The sequence below is a fragment of the Psammomys obesus genome, unplaced genomic scaffold, assembly GCF_907164565.1.
Source record: "Psammomys obesus unplaced genomic scaffold, mPsaObe1.curated_primary_1811, whole genome shotgun sequence".
Taxonomy (NCBI): Eukaryota; Metazoa; Chordata; class Mammalia; order Rodentia; family Muridae; genus Psammomys; species Psammomys obesus.
The window spans coordinates 2,994,541-3,002,315 of NW_026596117.1; positions in this window are offsets into that span (position 1 = coordinate 2,994,541).

Below are 7,775 nucleotides of genomic sequence, written 5' to 3' on the forward strand. Positions count from 1 at the left end.
TACCCAATAAGGTATCACAGCAGATGCTGAGACTCATAAGCAAACTTTAGGCAAAATTCAGGGAATCTTATGAAAGACGGGGGAGATAGAAAGACCTGGAGGCCACATGACCTCCACAAGCAGAGCAACAGAACCAAGAAATCTGGGCCCAGGTATGTTTTCTGATACCAATACTCCAACCAAGGACCATTCATGGAAACAACCAAGAACCCCTGCACAGATGTAGCCCATGGCAGTTCAGTATCCAAATGGGTGCTCTAGTAAGATGAACAGGGGCTGTCTCTGACATGAACTCAGGGGCTGTCTCTTTGATCACCATCCACTGTTGGCAGAGCAGCTTTATCATGCCACAGAAGAAGATAATGCAGCTAGTCCTGATGAGACCTTATACATTAAGGTCAGATGGAGGGGGAGGAGAACGTCCCCTATCAGTGGACACGGAGAGGGGCATGGGAAGAGGTGAGGGAAGGAGGGTGGGATTGGAAGGGAATGAGGAAGGGTGCTACAGCTGGGATACAAAATGAATTAACTTAAATTAATATAAAAAATGTAAAATTAAAATAAAAAAGAAACATCAACTGTTCTTTCAGAAAGCCTTATTTTGGTTTTAAGCACCTATTTCATGTCTCATAATTGCTGTAGCTTCAGTTCTAGAGGGTAAAGGCCTCGCTTCTGGTTTTCAAGGGCACATACACTCATGTATAAATGCTTATAAACATATTCATGTTTAAAGAGAATAAAATTAGACCATAATAATTCTGTTTTCTAGGTATTTTGAAATATGAAATATGAAAGAGATAATGAAGGGTTACAATGGTTAAAATGTATTTACATACATATATAAAAGTGTTATAGTGAAGCCTGTTATTGTAATTAATACGTAGTGATAAAAATTTCCCACATACATGGAAAATAAATGTAGTTTTCCATTAGTGTAAAGCTACAACCTGTATGGAAAGATGATAGAAAACGTGAGTAAATTTTTCAAAAACAAGTTATGCAGTAACATTGGTTCTCCTGATTGTCATGCTATCCCCATATAATTAGTGAGGGCATGTGGAAATAAGCCCTATCATATCCCATTGACCAGGGTAAATTTTTTTTTCTGACCTCTCTGAAAGGCAATATGCATAAAAATTAAAAACGTGCGTATGATTTGACCTAGTAATTTCACCTCCAATGATTTATGCAGAGAAAATAATTGGAGAAACACCAAGATGTGCAAAGACATTTTCAAAGTGTTATTTATGGCATTAAAATGGCAGCGTCAACTGAAAAGTCAATTGGGATTAACTTCTTAAATGTGCTACGATGTTTGACATAGCACCACCCTATGTATTCACTAGAAAATTAGGAGCAACTTCCAAAGTCCTTAAGAGCACGTGCGATTGTTACACCATGTGCTCACAGGATATTGTCGCTGAGTATGTTTGTCTGAAGTGATCGTATCACAAAATTTTATGTGTTTGGTTTCATCGGGGAGCATGTAAATGTGCTCAAAACATATGTAAGTAAAATTGTAGGGGACTGTGTAAAGTATTATTTTAAGTAGTTATCTTTGGTTTGTTAGTTCATGGTCTAATTTTCCTTAAAATTGTATTTCTGTATTTTCTACGATCATAAAAATATGGTACTTTTTTTTTTTTTTACCAGAAAATGCACATTATTTTATCTTTTTCTTATTTTAACTACCACACATGACCTAGAATCTATTGGGATGGTCTATTAGCAGTTGTTACATTTATTTGATAATAAAAATAAAAATGAAAGTATTTTGGCATAGCTGTAACACGCTTCTAAGTAATCCAAGAAAGATGCCTCATGATTTTAATCCCAAAACAAGAGAGTTTCCAGTCTGGCTACTATGAATAAAGCCACTATGAATATAGTTGAACAAGTCTCCTTTTTGTTTTGTGGAATATCTTTTGGATATATGCCCAGAAGTGGTATAGCTGGGCCTTGAGGTAGAACTGTTCCCAATTTTCTGGGAAAGCACCAGATTGATTTCCAAAGTGGTTGTAAAAGGAATTTCAAAGTCGTTTTAATTTGCATTTCTCTGATGACTAATGACTTTGAGCATTTCTTTAAGTTCTTCTCAGTCATTAGAGAGTCTTCTGATGAGAATTCTTTTTTTTTGAGAACTGTACCCCATTTTTTAATTGGATTATTTAGTTTTTTGGTGTTTAACTACTTAGCCTCTTATAAGAGGCTAAGACATGAGGATTTCCATGAGTTCAAGATCAACCTACATACCTACATATTCTCTCTTTCTCTTTTCTTTCTTTCTTTCTTTCTTTCTTTCTTTCTTTCTTTCTTTCTTTCTTTCTTTCTTTCTTTCTTTCTTTCTTTCTTTTTCTTTCTTCTATCTTCTTTCCTTCCTTTCTTCCTTTCTTTTCTTCTTTCCTTTTATGAAGACCCTGTCTGAAGAAAGGAAAGCAAACCAAAAAAGAAACAATATTTATTAAAATCATCTTATGAAAGGTAAAGGCAATTTATTCTACCTAAACTAACATTAAGGATGACTCCAAACATTGTTATTGAATAATACATCCCCAAATCTATAAATACTGAATAAATTTCAATTTGTTTTATTTAATCTGCTAATACTTAATCTGCTAAAATACAGAAGTAAACAAATTAACATGCAATCTTTCTAGGAGGGGTTCAAAAGTAATAAAAATGGGGTTTTCAAATGTATAAACAGTAATCAATAAAAAAAATCAATTTGAATAAAAAACTCCCATAGGACAATCTTACAAAATTAATTTATATTACTATTATTGATAAATATTGAACAGATCTTTCATATAGCAGTCACAACAAAAATGCTTTCAGGTCTGCAAACAAGTATCAGCCACAAACTGTCATATTTTTAATTTATATTATATTTATTGAGCTCTGAATCTTTCATTTAATTTAATGTTAAAAATGTCATATTTTCAATTTATATCTATTCAGCTCTGAATTTTCATTTAATTTCAGTAGTATTTCATTAAATTGTTTGCCAACATCTCTCACATTATTTTAAATATGACAGAGTCTTGTTAAACAACAAGAAAATAAAATAAAATAAAACTGAACTTTAAGCAACAGTATGAACTGAGAAAACTTCACTATCTTAAATGCAGTTGCTAATGCTCCTGCAAAATCAGGAGTGATCTAATTAGTAAATACACATGCTTCCAAGTGTGTATTTTTAATAACATATTGAGCACCTGAGGTCAGCCACTATTAACATAAAAATGGGAAATGAGTTAGGATGGAAAAATAAGATGTTAATGCATACAGCAAAATGTTAATAAGAAAGGCTCCTGGAACAAATGCCGTTAACCACATGCACTGAGTTCTTTTTATTACTCATTTTGTCCTCTGGAAAGTTTGACTCAAATTACTGTTAAAATTAGAAGTTTTCAGGCTCTTGAAGGATCTGGGAGCAATGGGGCTCAAGTTTGACAATATTTATCATGGGAAAGATAAAGCTAGGGAAATAAGGACCCACGGTACCTAGAGCCTGGGACTTAGGAGTCATTGCATAATATATATTCACAGTCAGAGATAGGCTACATTAAATAATATTCTGTAGTAAATGCTGTACATTTTTTAGGAATAAAGGGGAAGCTCGCAATGAAAGGATCAGTAGTTAGAAGTACTGGACGTACTTACATCCAAATTTCAAAACTTAAGGAATAGTTTAATAAAGTTACTTAATGGAGTGGGGCATATCTCTGACACAGACTATGTTGCCTGCTTTTTGATCACTTCCCCCTGATAGGACTTCCCTACAAGGACATAGAGGAGGAAGATGAACTCAGTCCTCAGGTGAATAGATAAGCTGTGGTGTCTAGGTAGGGAGGGTCCCCTATTCTGAAGAATAGCACTGGGAAGAGAGGATGGAGAGGCCTATGACAGAGAAGTAAATTGAATTAATTAATAAAAAAAGAAAAGAAAAAGAAAAAAGTTAGTTTGCTTTTTTAACCACTATTTTTAAATTTCAGATAACTTATAGTATGAGATGACTGATTTCCTCCTGGCTTAGAAACTCTAGCACGGAAAATAAAAATGCAGAGTTAGATCAGATTTAAATGAATTGGTTGTGCCTTTTTCTTCTTTGCATCAGTGTGGCAATCATTCCTGGTGATAGTTTCATAACTTCCCCTTCAACATAAGAATTGAATTCATGGAGGCTCTGGTAATTCGGATAGGGATATGCTTGATATTCATTAAAACTGTTTCACCCTAGCAGCAATTCTGTTCAGACTTATGGACTTAGTAAATTATTAAGACATGGTATACCTGTAATATCCTTATCAGTAGGACTTCCCCTCATGCCTTGAAGATATTAACTCCTTACTATATTGTTTTGTCTAACACTAGTCCAATCCAAAGTCATCCTGACTTTAAGTAACAAATTAGGACATGTTTTGTAAAACTGTTGTGGATAAGCTCTTAATAACATTGTATTTCTCAATGAGCCCTCATGGTATCATGAATTTAATGGTACCATGGTACCATGGGTTTAATGTCATTACTATTTTCATTGAATAGATAGGACTGAAACAGAAGGAGCAATCTTCATCCTCAGTGCCGTGTCTTGGGCTTGATTCATGGGCAATAAATTCTGTATCCTGCACACATAACCACTTTTCTCATACTTTTATATATAGGCTTAATTATCTTGTTTAAAATATGATTTTCAATGAAATAAAACTACATTATGTTCCCCCTCCATTTTTTTTTTCTCCTCTAGAACCTCCCGGCTCTTTAGTTTTTCCTTTTACGTTGATAACTTCCTTTTCATGGATTATTATCTATCTATCTTTTACAATTGAATTTAGATAGTAAATTAATGCTTCAAATTTATAGTGTATTATAAATCAGTTTTCCAATGTTATAATTGTCCTCATTTAATTTTTAGTATAATTTTATGTTCTTGGGTAGTTTTGTTGAGTTGGTCATTATAGAATTAAAGATGGCCTATTTCATGACTCTGTTATTGACTACATGTTTAAAATGTCAAGTCTTAATATTTCTTTTTGTATTTATTTTTTTAATTAGAAAATAAATTTCAATTTGTTACTTCATTGGGAATTGCATGAAATATCCATAAATTAATTTAACACTCTACCTAAAATACAGCATAATTGATAGTAAGTGCTGAAATAGACATTAACTTTCAAATATTTGATTTTTAAGTACTTTATGCAATTATTACATATGAAATTATTCAAAAATTTTATGGAAATAACTCTTTGTAAAGCACACACAAAGCATAAGAAACTGAAGAGGGACCTCTGCTCCATATATTCCATCAAGAGGCAGGCATTTCTACATTTTCTGTCCACTCCTACAATGTCATTCCATTGAAGCTGCCCTAAGGCATAAAGAATGTTGTCATCAGACTGCCTTTTCGCAATCATGTTAGTAACACACAGTGCACTTGGATCATTCCACATATTCTCAGGAATTTAAAGCTTGGAGTTTTTATCTACAATATCACCAAAAAAGAAACATAACATGGATTTGGATGCAAGCATATGGAATGAGTAGGATTTTATAGAAGTTTACAAAGCTTCTATAAAAAGTGGAAGGTATTCTAGTCTTTTGTGACAGGCTTTGAAGTGTATTGAGACCCCATACCCCTTCCTTCTCCTCCTCTTTAGAACAATATTCATTTGGTTAACATTCTCTCTTCATCATGTCCTCCTACTATGAAGTCTTTGCTGCCTTTGATAGCTAATTGTGGTTGTCAACTTGACATACCAGGTTAGATGGAAGATCAACTAAAGAATTGCTCCATGGGCTACGTCTGTGCAGGGGTCCTAGGTTATCACCATGCATGGTCATTGTTTGGAGTATAACATGAACTGATTGGCCTGCTCTTTAATCACCTCCCCCAAGGGGAGAGCAGCCTTACCAGGCCACAGAAGATGACAATGCAGCCACTCCTGATGAGACCTGATAGACTAAGATCAGAAGGAAGGAAAAGAAGACCTCCCCTATTCAGTGGACTTGGTGCAGGGCATGTGTGCAGGGGGCGAGGAAGGAAGGGATTGGGATGGGAAGAGGGAGGGAGCCACAGGGGAGGGGGACACAAAGTGAGTAAAGTGTAATTAATAAAGAAAAAAAAAGTATTGTTCCATGAAATTGGACTGTGGCCTTGACTGTAGTGCATTTTTTTCTTAGGTGCTAACTAACACAGGGCGGCCCACCAGTTCTACTATGAGTTTTATATTCTCTAGAAGAACGGGCATGGAGTGAAGATTGAACATGAGGCTAGGCACAAGCCACTAAATAGTGTTCTTCTATGGTTTCTGCTACATGTCTGCCTACAAGTTCCCATTTGAGTTCCTCCTGCTCTGACCTCTCTCAACTATGGATCGTGATGCAAAAGTGTAATCCAAATAAAGACTTCTGTCCCCCAACTTGCTTTTGGCCATGGTGTTTATCAGAGCAAAAGAAAGCAAACTAGAACAAAGCTCCAATGCAGTATAGCTAACTGGCCAAAGACCAAAACCTCCCAAACTCTGAGTCAAATTAAACCTTTTCTCCTTTAGGCATTGTTATTTCAGGCATTCAGTTGTGGTATCGGAAAGCTGACTGCTGGAAAGACCCCTTCCAACTCGCTCTGCAGATTTCCCTGTGCTGCGCTTTGCAAACTGACCTTCCATCAAATGGCTTTGTATCACAATTCTTTCTCATTCTCTAGGCTGTTCCTCTTACTCAGTATGAACTGGAGAGGAAGCATTAACCTTTTATTCTTCTCTCTTAAAGTTTTCCTTCAGCTTTTCCAGGCTTACATAGTTATTTTATTAAATCCTTTACTTAAATATATGTGTCTCATCCTGATGTTCACAAAGTTCCCTTTTTCTTCTGTAAGAGTATAAACCCCAAGTCCCACATTTTTTCCATCATGCTCAAAGTCTGATCTTATATATAAAAAAAAAATGTCCTCATTCTTTGAACTCTTTCTATATTTCTTGTCTAATATGAAAAGCAACTTCTCCCTGGAGTCTTCAGCAAGCCTTGTGCATCTTTCAGAAAGCAGTAGGAATCTATGAGACCTTTATTCTATCAAGAGTGACATGTATTGTCCCTTTAGTATTATCATTGCTTCTTTCATTTCCAAAGTTCGAGCTTCAAGTATAATCCCACACTAGTTATAATATCTACACGAGTGTGAATGTTTTAAAAGTCATCTTCAGGAATTTTTATTCCTCGGATTCCAATTTGGTTGAATAGCAAACACGACAAGGAAAAGTTACAGATCACAATTGTGAAACATCAGCAATGTCTGATCCTATACATTCCCCGGACAACCTGGCTGCTTTCTAAATTCACTGTCTGCGCCACCACTCAGATTTTCTTCTCTGCTCCTCAGTCTCAGGCAGACTGTTGTTTCCCTTAAAATGAACTACTTCAGGTCCAACTCCTCACCTTAGCAAACAACTCTCACCTTTGCTCAGTTTTTCTACCTGTCTATCACTGTAGACCAGGGCTCGCAGTTTCGTTTGCATTACATTCTAAAGATCATTCCCTTTATTTTCATTTCAAATGTGGGGAAAAGGTGATGTAGACATTTTATTGACAGAAGCTATAGCTGCTTTCCTAAAACTAAAACTAATACAGTAGTTATGTCCAGAAGAGGTGTTTTCCAGGCTGATATGAAGTCAGTGGTCAAATGCCTGCTTAGGATGCAATACTGAAAGAAACAAAAGCTGTGTTATACTTGCTTATATAGACCTACAAGACATGATAAACATAATGAAATCTACACA